The following is a 12,945-nucleotide window of genomic DNA, read 5'->3' on the forward strand; positions in this document are numbered from 1 at the left end:
AGTTTATTTTCTCTTTATAAAATAGTTTAAAATCCAAATATATATAAAATCACCAGAGAAAGTTATTTCAAATATATATTTGAATTACAATTTACTCTCTCATTTCCTGATCCTTGAGGATTAAACCCTTATCATATTCTAAGGAAGAAAATTTTTATAAATATTGTTGCATAAATCAGAGCCTTAAACGACTTATTTAACCAAATTCTAGCTTATCACATACCCGAGCTATTTTGGGAGGATCGAGTGGACGAGGGACCATACATAGATGGTAACTAATTGTTGAGTTCTAGAGGCCTAGATATGGATGAACAAATCAAAATGATTCGTAGCGGAAGACTTGAACGAATCAAACGACATCAACAAAAATATTAAAACAATGTACCTTTCTATGGATCACATATGTGATTTCTTGGATTCCAGAGTGAGACGAGTCGAGCTGCACATGTGTGCAGTCTCTAGACATATCCATGTGATCCTCAGCACGTCGAATCTCCTCCTCCTTGACAAACCCCGTTCTACCTCCGACGTCGTCGTTACGCCGTTCTGAACGCATCGGGCATGGAGAGGGGTGTGGGGAGAGTGGAGAAGAAGGTGAATTTTGTTCAGGGCCTTCCCCTATTTATACTAAGTGGTTATTTTTCATAAAACCTCCAAAACTTAAGTATATCTTCCGACGTCCAAAAGACTATTTGAGTTTGACCCTCTATGCCCATGTATCAGTCTAGTTAACGACTCTAGAGGCCCAATAACCTTTATTGGCATTCTGAGTAAACTAACTATATCATCATATAGATTAATTAATGTCGGATTAATTTTAACCCAACTGATAGGTAGAGTCTCCAATACGTGGGATGCCAAGCTACTCCTCGTGTTCTAGAAGATACAAAGGAGTGTATATCGACTCACTCATGGAACCTATTCGTCATCGTTACCGTGTATGTATAATCTCTCATCCACTTGACGCTCCTTAGATGACTTAGAGTATGTTCAACTGTCAAACCTTAATCGTCATCCGAGTTAGTAGTGATGCATTCGGAAATCATCGAAGAACTCTTCTCCGATATTTCACTACCTTGGCCAAGGACTTCATCGCATCATCTTCCTTGAGCTGTCACCTCTTATACTGAGGGTGGGTGATCCCATCTTAACCACTCAATCGTCTTCGTGAACTTCTTGATGTACCCGAACTAAGACCGTTTAGAATTCCATGATTAGAGACTTATTGGCCATAGTCTAAGTAAATCCGTCCACAAGACGTCTTTGATGTCTTAGGTCTAAGGACCACTTACACAACCGTGACACTAACCAACCTGATTGATAGTTCAGTATAATACCATTCAGGGATTTGTGCGGATCAATTCAGTGAACTCTTTCTACTAAAGAGCACCCCCTATCTATTTTTAGTGTCTCCACACTAATGGCTACGAGACCGCCACACTCATCATATGAGTGAGGCTAGATAGTGTTATTCTATCTGGATACTATGATGTCCTTCTCGCATATCCTTCAAATAGGAATGCTTAGCACACACGTGGGATCTCCGTATTAAGATCTCATCATAATTCACTAAGTCCGATCATGTATTCATGGACTTCATTATAAGCATCACACGTGCACTATAATGAATATGTTCTATTAATGAACATGGACGAGATGTGGAATGTGTGATTGGCTTGCTGGTCACGTATATTTCCATCACTAATAGCATACATAATACATGAGTGAGTGGATATGCATCCTTTGTATCTTCTAGAGCACAAGGTATAGCTTGACACCCTATGGGTTGGAGACTCGACTTATCAATTAGGTTAAATTTATCTGACATTAATTAATCTTTATGATGATATAGTTGATTAATTTGAAAGATCAATAAAGTTTTAATTCAATGAATTCAATAACTAAATTGATACAAAGGATAAATTGTCTTTTGGACATTAGAAGATACACTTAAAGTTTGGGGATTTAATTAAAAATTCGTGCACATGTTCTTCATTTTATGATTGAATGATGTTGTTATGAGTATGTTTAAATCTTCCACTACATGGAATCCTTATGTTCATCCAGTTCTAGGCTTGTAGAACCCAACATCCATGACACATCAAATCTCCTCCTTCACCATGATGAGCTTTGTTCACACTCTATTTTTGTCACTATGCAATCCCTATCACATCGAGAATTGAGAGTAGCTAAGGGGAGAAGGGAGAATTAGGGGAAGGTCTTTGAGTAGCTCTGGCTTGGGTGAATTTTGTTCAAAGCCTTTTCTTATTTCATTCAAGGCATTTTTCATAAAACCCCCAAAATTTAAGTGTATCTTATAACATCCAAAAAGAGAGTGAGAGAAAATGAGCAAGAGAGATAGAGTGAGAGAGAGAAAATGAGCAAGAGACATAGAGAGAGAGACATCAAGAGGGACAGAGAATATGATCAAGAGAGCTACAAGCGGAAGAGCATGAACAAATGAGCAAGAGAGATAGAGTGAGAGAGAAAATGACCAAGAGACATATATAGAGAGAGTATGATGAAAAGAGAGCTACACGAGGGAGAGAAAGAACAAAAGATCAAGAGAGATAATGAACTAGAAAGGAGAGAGAACATGCAAGAGAAAGAGAGAGATAGTATGAGAGAGAGAGGAAGAGAGAAAGCAAGAGAGAGAGAGAGAGAGAACGAGAAGAGAAAGAGCGAGCAAGACACAGAGAGAGCCAGCGAGCAATAGAAAGAGGGGGAGAGCAAGAGAGAGAGCGAGGAAGAGAGGGAGAGAATGAGAAAGAGAACGAGCTAGAGAGAGAGAGCAAGGAAGAGAGATAGCAAGAGAGAGAGAGCCAGAAAGCAAGAGAGAGAACGAGGAAGAGAAAGAGAGAACAAGATACATAGAGAGCCAGCGAGCAATAGAGAGAGAGAACGAGGAAGAGAAAGATAGAGCAAGAGAGAGAGAGAGGGAGAGAGAGGGCAAGAGAGAGAGAGAGAGAGAATGAGGAAAGAAAGAGCACGCAAGAGACATAGAGAGCTATAGAGCAAGAGAGAGAGAGCGCGAGGAAGAGAGAGCGAGGGAGAGAGAGAGAGAACAAGGAAGAGAGAGAGTGTGAGGAAGAGAAAGAACAAGCAAGAGACAGAGAGATAGCGAGCGAGAGAGAGAGAGAGAGCGCGAGGAAGAGACACAGAGAGAGAGCGAGGAAGAGAGATAAAACAAGAGACACAACGAGGAAGAGAGAGAAAACAAGAGAGAGAGAGAGAGAGAGAGAGAGAGAGAGAGAGAGAACGAGCAAGAGGAGAGAGAGAGAGAGAGAGAGAGAGAGAGAGAGAGAACGAGCAAGAAAATAGAGTGAGTGAGAGAGAAAGAGTATGAGCAAGAGAATAGAGTGAGTGAGAGAGAAAGAGTACGAGCAAGAGAATAGAGAGAGAGAGAGAGAACAAGCAAGAGAATAGAGTGAGTGAGAGAGAAAGAGTATGAGCAAGAGAATAGAGAGAGAGAGAGAACAAGCAAGAGAATAGAGTGAGAGAGAGAGAGAGAGAACGAGCAAGATAATAGAGTGAGAGAGAGAGAGAGTAAGAGCAAGAGAATAGAGTGTGTGAGAGAGAGAGTAAGAGCAAGAGAATAGAGTGAGTGTGAGAGAGAACGAGCAAGAGAATAGAGTGTGTGTGTGTGAGAGAGAGAGTACGAGCAAGAGATAGAGAGAGGAGAGAGAGAGAGAGAGAGAGAGAGAGAGAGAGAGAGAGAGAGACCGAGCAAGAGAATAGAGTGAGTGAGAGAGTATCCTGGGATCGAATCGAATATCTCCATCAAAATTCAAACAATCCCCAAGTCAAAGACCATAGATTCCTCCCTCCCCCCTCCCTCCATGTAAACCCCCCCCCCCCCCAGTTGACCGCAAAACCCTAATTAAACCCCCAGCACACACATGACACATCACATGTGAACCCAGACTAATCCCCGTCCCTTCGCCCCTCCCGCGATGGACTCCGCCGCCGCCGCCGCCGCCGCCCCCCAGCGGCGGAGCTCCGCCGCCAGCTCCTCCAAAGACCGCCACACGAAGGTCAACGGCCGCGGCCGACGTGTCCGCATGCCAGCGTTGACCGCCGCTAGAATCTTCCAGCTCACCCGCGAGCTCGGCCACCGCTCCGACGGCGAGACCATCGAGTGGCTTCTCCGCCAATCCGAGCCGTCCATCATCGCCGCCACCGGCTCCGGCATCGGCCCATCCGCCGTCCACGTGTCCTCCGCCCCTATTCCCGCCGCCTTCTTCCCCGTCAGCTCCGCCGCCTTCCCCCGCCCCGTTCCTTACTACACTTCCATGCTCTTGTGCCCTCCCGCCGCCGACGAAGAGGATGAATCGACCCAGTTGCAGAGCTGATTTCTCGTTCTTGGTCTGGTCTGAATTCTTCCATTTCTGTTGATAGAATCGCGAGATGGAATTACGAGCGAATTGCGGCGTGGAAGATCGGAGATTTTGCCGGTTTGAATTCCCGGAATCGTCGGTGAGCGTGGTTACTTTGATGATGATGATTGTTTCCTGCACATATTGTGTTCTTTGATCTTGGTTTTTTTTTCGTTGCATAGAAATTTTTTTAAAATTTTGCGACGAATGTCCCACGAAGATTGTGATAATCGGATGATCGATCTACCCTGTTAATTGTTGAAGAAGATCACCCGAAATGGGGATAAGTATGAGGGATTTTAGCGGGACGATGGGTTGTTGATCGTTCTTGGATGGAATTATTCATGACTCGTCCTGGAACAGCTTTCCTAATCCGATCATGTTGCATTAATCTTAAGCAGTTCTCTGGACCGCAGATTGATTCTTTGTTATTATCTATCGTTCCTTCTTTAGCCAACACGGTAGAGAAGTATGTAAGAATGAGATTTGATCCCAAATTAATTCTCAGGATATCAGATTCATCCCTATTGATGTGCTTTTAGATCTCATGAAGATTATTGGGTTTATCGTTCCCTCTTTAACAGTAACATGAAAAAGAAAAACAGTAAATTAAAATGTTGCAGAAATCTGCGTGATATGAAATTCACGCTCATTTGCTTTTGTCGATGCGCAGTTCCTTCGCCCCCAAAATCTAAAAATTGGGTAAAAATAGTGGTCATGTTCTTGGTGCATTCAGTAAGTATTCTCTCTAATCTCCTCTGGTCATTAATCAACCGTGGGAAGCGAAACTTGTCTGGCACTGTGAATTTGTTGAGTCTGCTGTAATCGATGCAGAACCTCCGTCAAGTCCCGTGGTGAGTATTGATTGACAAATTTACACAACTATTTCAACAATTCTCCGATAATATTCCATTGGGTTTCGTTAAATACTGTCCAAATTCCCTCAAAGGAAAACACCGTTTTGTGAACAGTATATTCATCATTAAATATTGATTTCATAGTTTTTAATGAAGATTTTAAAGGAATGAATGCTTTTACCCATGCAAGAGGTATGACATGTGCTCAAGACTTACAATGGTAGGCGAGCCACATGAGTTAGGTCTGGAGTAGATTGAATTGATGATTAATTAACCAAATTTGTAAATCTTTGTCTCAATATATACTGCCACAATCGACGGTGAATTTTATTTACATGAATTATTTTCTATTTATTAAAAAAGTTTATAATAATGAATCTTGTCGTCTTTTGCCGTACCTCCTTTCAAATGGTTGTTAACCTAACACAATTATTTAATTACACTTTGAAAATATAAACCTGTCAATAACATGGATTCTAAGGGGCTTGATCGTGATGCACAATTAATGTAGGAACATGTGTAAAAACACTCCTTGAATCCACAAAACTAGCCTTGTTCTACTTGGAGCAGCAAAGTCTTGAGGCCACAAAACAAGTCTCCCCATCTCTTGAATCCACAGGGTAATTATGCTTGAGTCCACAGGCACCAGAGCACTCTCTTGCAAGGAAAACACTTGGTGGGGATAAACAAAATTCTTAAAAAAACTCAATACTCTAGTAATAATCATTTACTGTTATAACAAGCCCTTATATAGGTCATAAAAATTCAAGGTTGTCCAAATGACGGTGCACTTGAAAGGACAACTTGAAACATAAAGAAAAAACAACTTTGACAATATAAAATTGAAGATCAAAACCTAAAGGGACTGACTACAGATACTCTACCTATTATGAAGCATGTAAAATATGTTCAATGATATTGTGTGGCGAAAGAAGATCTAAAAACCTTATGCATATGATATTCTAGACCTATCTATCAATTTCATTAATGATTTTCATGACAAAAATGTATGAAACCCTTATGTTTATGACATTGTGGGTCCATGTATCAGTTTAATTAATAATTTTAACGACTCAATAATCTTTGTTAGATCAAACTTATCAATTAACTAAATCACTAAATTAATTAATCCCAATCATTGATTTAACACATTAACTTGCCAGCCCATTTGGTGCCAAGCTATAGCTCGTGCCCTAGGAGATACAAAAGAGTATGTCAACTCTCTCATACAACCTTCACAGTTGCCGGTTACCTTCTCTATGAGACTCTTGAATGACTCATGGTAGAGTTAACCGTCAAACCCTTATTGACAATTATGATCAGTACTAATGCAGGGATTCCATAATACCTTATATGATATTTCCAATGATTTGACCATAGATTTTATTACATCGCCTTCCTAGAGTCAATCTCCTCTAATATCAAGGATGGACGCTCCCATCTCGAAGACAATCATATTTGTGGATTTCTTGTTACATATGAGCTAAAACTGTTTGCAATCCCCTAATTAGAGACATGTAATCATACTCAAAGTAGCATTTACACAACTACGACATTAATCAAATTGATTGACAGTTGGGTTTAATAACACGTAAGGATTCATATGAATCAATTCAATATTCTTTTCCCAAAGATCACTCATTATTTGTCCTCGATCTTTATATGCTAATGGCTACAAGATTGGCCATACTCATAATACAAGTGAGAGTAGTTATTGTTTTCGTATTTTTTGATGTCCTTCTCGAGTATCATTTGATTAAGAATATCTTCGGCACATGTTTAAACTGATTATTACCCTACCATGAACTCATCATTATTTACTTAGTCATTGGATGTAAGCATGACAAGTGCATTATAATGAATATATTATGTTAATAAATAGTAAAAAATATGTGAAATGTGTAATAGGCTTTCATTCCACATATATACTAATGTTACTAGACTTTGTTAGACTAAATCCAACCTCTACAACTTTGAAGGCTCTAGTCATGCTACTTAGATTTTGTTTGACCAGTGATGTGATATGAGAGTGTTCTTCAATATGGGTATTGTTTCCAACACCCTTTTCAAATACAAATTTCAAGATTTTTTGACAAAGGGGACAACATCGACTTAATGATATTGAGGACTAAGAGCATGCTTTGCCTATGGATTGAAATATGCAACAACCATTAGTACTCAAATGTGTCGAAGAAGTGTCACATAATCCTCAAAGTTATCTTTCATCATTCTACTTGTAGATAATATAAACTCTCACTCATATAGTGATAAGATTTGCTATTTGTTGAAGATGTACTTTGATTCAAGGCAATGTGTCACCTCCTATAGATGATGTACAGTATTTTGATGACATCATTGACCCATGTCCACATGACTTGTACTGAACCACTCGCATATTAGGCTACCTCCTAGGATGATTTATTGGTGGATACTGATGGAAATATATGTGGCCGGCAAGCCAATCACACATTCCACATCTCGTTCGATGTTCATTAATAGAACATATTCATTATAGTGCACGTGTGATGCGTATAATGAAGTCCATGAATATATGATCGGACTTAGTGAATTATGATTGGATCGTAAGACGAAGATCACTAGTCTTTAAGCATGTGTTCTAAACATTCCTATTCAAAGGATAAAAGAGAAGGACATCGAAGTATCTGGATAGAATAACACTATCTAGCCTCACTCATATGATGAGTATGGCCGATTCCATAGCCATTAGTATGGCGACACTAAGGATAGATAGTGGGTGCTCTTTAGTGGAAAGAGTTCATTGAATTGATCCGTACAAATCCCTGAATGATATTATACCGAAATGTCAATCAGGTTGATTCACATCATGATTGTGTAAGTGGTCCTTAGACATGAGACACCAAAGACGTCTTGTGGGGGGTCGGTTGTACTTTGACGATGGCCAACAAGTCTCTAATCATGGGATTCTAAACGGTCTTAGTTCGGGTACATCAAGAAGTTCACGAAGACGATTGAGTGGTCAAGATGGATCGTCCCCCCTCGGTATAAGAGGTTTAAGCTCAAGGAAGATGATGCGATGAAGTCATTGGCCAAGGCAGCGAAATATTAGAGAAGAGTTATCCGATGATTTCAGAACATATCAATACTAACTCGGATGAACGATTAAGGTTTGACAGTTGACCATACTCTAAGTTGTCCAAAGAGCATCAAGTGGATGAGAGATCATACGTACACGAAAACCGATGATGAACAGGTTCCAAGAGTGAGTCGATGCAGAATCCTTTGTATCTTCTAGAGCATGAGATGTAGCTTGGCACCCCAAGTGTTGGAGACTCGACCTATTGATTGGGTTAAATTAATCCGACATTAATTAATCTACATGATGACATAGTTAATTAATTTGGAAGGGCAATAAAGGGTTTTGTGTCATTGGAGCCATAAACTAGACTAATACATGGGGCTCAAGGGTCACACGCGAATGGTCTTTTACATATCAAAAGATATACTTAATTTTTGGGGGTTTTTATGAAAAATACCCACTTAGTATAAAAGGAGAAGTGATGGCGCATGCCATGAAAGATCGTCGACGAGGTCGTCCGCGCCGCTCATCGTTGAAAATGACCGTCGTTGTCACGCTCGACGACCAAGCTATTGAAACGCGTATGAGGACTTCTCGGACTGCCGAGGAGCTCTACCGCTGAGTAATTGAGTCTTCCTGGGACTTCAATCGGCTGGATGAAGGGGCTTGATGGACGGCTGAGCTTCTGCCAAAGCCCTACGAACAGCCCTCCCTTCACCGGCCTGCCAACCCTTAACTACCACCCACCCCGGGGTATCTCTATGACTGGCGGTCCTCCCTGATAGTGGTCAATCCTCCCTGGGTTGTGGATATCCACCGTCCGTGATCTCATCTGTAAGGTGCTCGACCCTGGCCCCTCACGGAATTGGACCCATGACTATTTGCACTACACCGGTCAACACGTGCGATATAGGTTGACCATACCGTGCACTGCGTGAATTCAACTAATTGACCACACCACCACGCCAGCTGCTGTGCTAGCGGACGGGTAGTGCGCCACGAAGGCGAATCAACCTGTTGCCACTTGCTCGCCGTAGCTGCCCTTCGTGTCAGCATAGTGCAACCACTACGAGCACGCTGACTACGACTAGTTGGTGGCTGGAGCCGCCACCGCTGCTGCTTTCGCTTCCTTTCCTCCCCAATCTTTATCACTGCTCCAGCACTGTCATTGCTCATCGAGCCACCGTGAACTCTCTGGCGACTCTCTGCCACACCCGTTTCGATGGCACTGCACGATGAACCACAACCGACGAGGTACGCCGTCCCCTCTCGTCGCTCATTTATTTTTTGCATTGTATTTTCGTCTTGACTCCACCTCGCTTAGGCTAGGTAGGTGGGAGAGATAAATTGAGAGAAAACTACGACCTTGTGAGTGTCTTACCAGTACGGATGAGTACGTCCATTACGTGCGAGCCCTACAGATAGAATCCGTTCGACCGTTGACGTCTTCGTCGCTCCAACGAGGTTTGAGAGGCCACCATCGTCGTCACCCGGCAACCACGCCCTAGCTTGGAGCTCGGTGCCTCCCTCAAGTCAGAGCCTGCACGTATGACACGTAGGACACCCATTCATCACGTCGTAGTTACATAACCCATTAGGGTTGCATACGTTGGGCAACGACGCCGTTGACGTTTGATACCATCATCCTCTATCGGCACCGAACCATCATATTTGGTGTCGACCGCACGACGTCCTAGATGATGTCCGACATCAGGAAGGCCCTAAAGAAATTCACCCAGGCCAGAATTTTTTTAGGGGGCCTTTCCCTTCTTCTCCCTTCTCCCCTCACATCCTCTCCATGCCCGATGCGATTGGGACGGCGTAATAACGACACTAGAGGTAAAACGGGGCTCATATATGAGGAGGAGGAGATTCGACATGCCGAGGAATGTGTGGATACATCTAGAGGCTGCATAGTTGAGCAGCTCGGCTTGTCTCACTCCGGGATTCAAGAAATTACTGATGTGATCCGTGCACAAGTTCTTTGTTTTATGGTTTTATCGATGCCATTATGATTCTGTTATGGTTTTATCGATGCCATTATGATTCTGTTACGCGTCTTCTGCTGCGTGAAATCATCGTATTCTTCCATGTCAAGGCCTATAGAACGCATCTCATTAGTGGATTGCTAAATACTTTTAGGTCTCCATGTCCCTCATTTGCATCCAATATCATCTTAGCTCTGTAAAGTTCCATTTAATTATATGTTATTTTGGCAAGTTATTGATTGCATTGACTAATGTGCAGATCATGACAACTATTTATCAAAGTAAAGTTGATGGACATAAATGAGACTTGTCGATAAATGGATTGTGTTTTGATGTTTGAAGGGTCTTCTATGAATGAGAACACGATTTATGAATATCTAAAGTTAAGTACATTAGTGATTTTTCTATGAATAGAGATTTCACAGGTGTGCGACATGATCCATGCATTTCCCATATCCTTAACATGATTATTCAAGTGGGCCATATTAGTTTTTCTAATTTTTATATGATTTTGGGTCAGGATCAATGAGCCATCAAAAAATTCATATTGAAATAGAAATTTATCAACATGAAGCTATAAATAAAACTTGAACAATGACCTAATCACCTTTCATTTAACCTTTTCCAGCCTCAGAAATATTTTGCCTCGATGAATATCCACACAATAGTCGTCACATTTTGACTCTCCTCAATTTATACTCCATAATAATCACCATAGATCTATGATGGTATTCTCGTGGTTTCAGACACATTGTGAGGGGAGTGCACCTAATGAGAGAGGGAGAATAAGGAGGGGCCCCGATGAAATACATGTGTATTTTTGTTTTGACTGGGACTTTCTATCATTTTTACTTGATAATAGTTTTTCACAAAAACCATTATTATGCCCTCCAACACTTGGTAAACTTTATGCATGCGACCCTCTTTGACATATGATATTATAGTTAATAAACCCAATAAACGTCATACATGACTATCAAATGTCTTGATTAATTAAGTATGACAGACTTGTAAATTAATTATACACTGATCAGTTCAACATTTTTTATAAGCTGAGTCACCAACATGCAAGATGCCAAAATAGATCGTGTAATATAGAAGGTACAAAAAAAGTTCATCGTGTATTGTATGTAACTTATCTGACATCAATTATCATGTATGTCTAATCATTCGTGTGTTACATGTTGGAATGCTTGAGCAAAAAAACAATTGTCAAAGACTAATCAGTCATGATTGTTTGGACTCATGGACTGAGAAACTATTTGCTCCATTAACATTCATAATACACCACATCACCTTTAGAGTGTATAACTCCACTTATATCTCAGGGCAGATGATCTTGTGTTAACCAAACAATCACCTTCGTAGATTTGTTTATGCATTGATAAAAAGAATTTTAAAATATTAATTTCATACAAATTGCATTTTTATTTGCACTAAAATGATCATAATTACATGTTATCATACTAAAAATAAAACAAAATTGTCTTTAGTATATTGTCCCAAATTTTCTTGAGTTTTACTGATTTTTCTAGAATTTTCGTGAAATTATTTAGTGGAGAACTTTAAGAAAAGGGCTCTAATACTTCTCTTGGTAGTTTTTGTAGGCGCAAGTCTCCTATTTTATTGAAGAATTTGGTATTTATCTTATTTTGGACGAAAGGGGGGTTTTTGCAATTTTGTAGGTGAAATAGGAGTGGAGGGGCATACATCTAAATCTTTTTAGGGCGGTGCCCAAATTAAACGGCGTAAAAGAGGAGGTGTTTTTCTGTAAATTTCATGGAGAGAGAAGGCCAAAAGGATCAAACGCCTTAGATTGCTCCAGATTCAAAAATTAATATATGAAGATCCAACCGTCAGATTGAGCTCAAATATGAGGGCTAGTTCTTCATTGTATCATCTTTCCATCTGTATATATGGATCAACAAGAAGAGCCCCAAAACTAAATAAACTTAAGGAATACTTAGGGGGGAACATGGAATTGTCTCACCCCCCTAGCCTAGGTATAAATCGCTAATTTTCTCTCTGCTTTTTTTCATTCTTGGATGCTCAAACACAATCTGCACTCAGAGGGGAGCTCTCCTTAGATCATCTTTTGTCTTGGAATTGCATTTGATTTTTAGTTTCTTCCTTCATTTGTCTTGATTTGTGTTATTCTAAATCACTTTGACTAGGGGCGAAATGTACTAGCCCTTATCTTGATGGAAGAACGAAGTTAGCTAATCATCAAATTCTATTATCATACATAAAAATATCCTAAAAATGAGATATATTATTTTTCCCTTACCTCCCTCTAAATCTCTACATTCTTCACCAACCATTATTATTTATAAACCCCATATTAAGTACTCTTTTTATCTCATTACACTTTTGATTCTAGATCTTCTTTTGATGACCGGTTTGAAGGTAGTGAGGACCTATATTCTCTTCACATTCTCTCATCTCTCATACCGCCCTCTTCTCAATTATTTTACTTATGATCTCTAAAGATCTACCCTTTTACATAGAAGGGAAATCAAAAGAGATCAACCCTATTTAATCGTGGAGACCAGATATTCCCTGAACATAATATCTAATCAAGATTAAATCTATTACAATTCCATTCAAATTATCTTGAATTAAATCCTTAATCTCTGCTTCCCTGCAGATGACCCCTCTACTGATCA

At 40.3% G+C, this 12,945-nt stretch overlaps 1 pseudogene; it reads left to right on the forward strand.

Annotated features, from left to right (window-relative positions):
• The first annotated feature begins 3,881 nt into the window (after window positions 1–3,881).
• LOC144710286 (transcription factor TCP20 pseudogene) lies at window positions 3,882–4,616 on the forward strand (annotated as a pseudogene).
• The last annotated feature ends 8,329 nt before the right edge of the window (window positions 4,617–12,945 follow it).

The sequence above is a fragment of the Wolffia australiana genome, chromosome 12 (assembly GCF_029677425.1).
Source record: "Wolffia australiana isolate 7733 chromosome 12, ASM2967742v1".
Lineage (NCBI taxonomy): Eukaryota > Viridiplantae > Streptophyta > Magnoliopsida > Alismatales > Araceae > Wolffia > Wolffia australiana.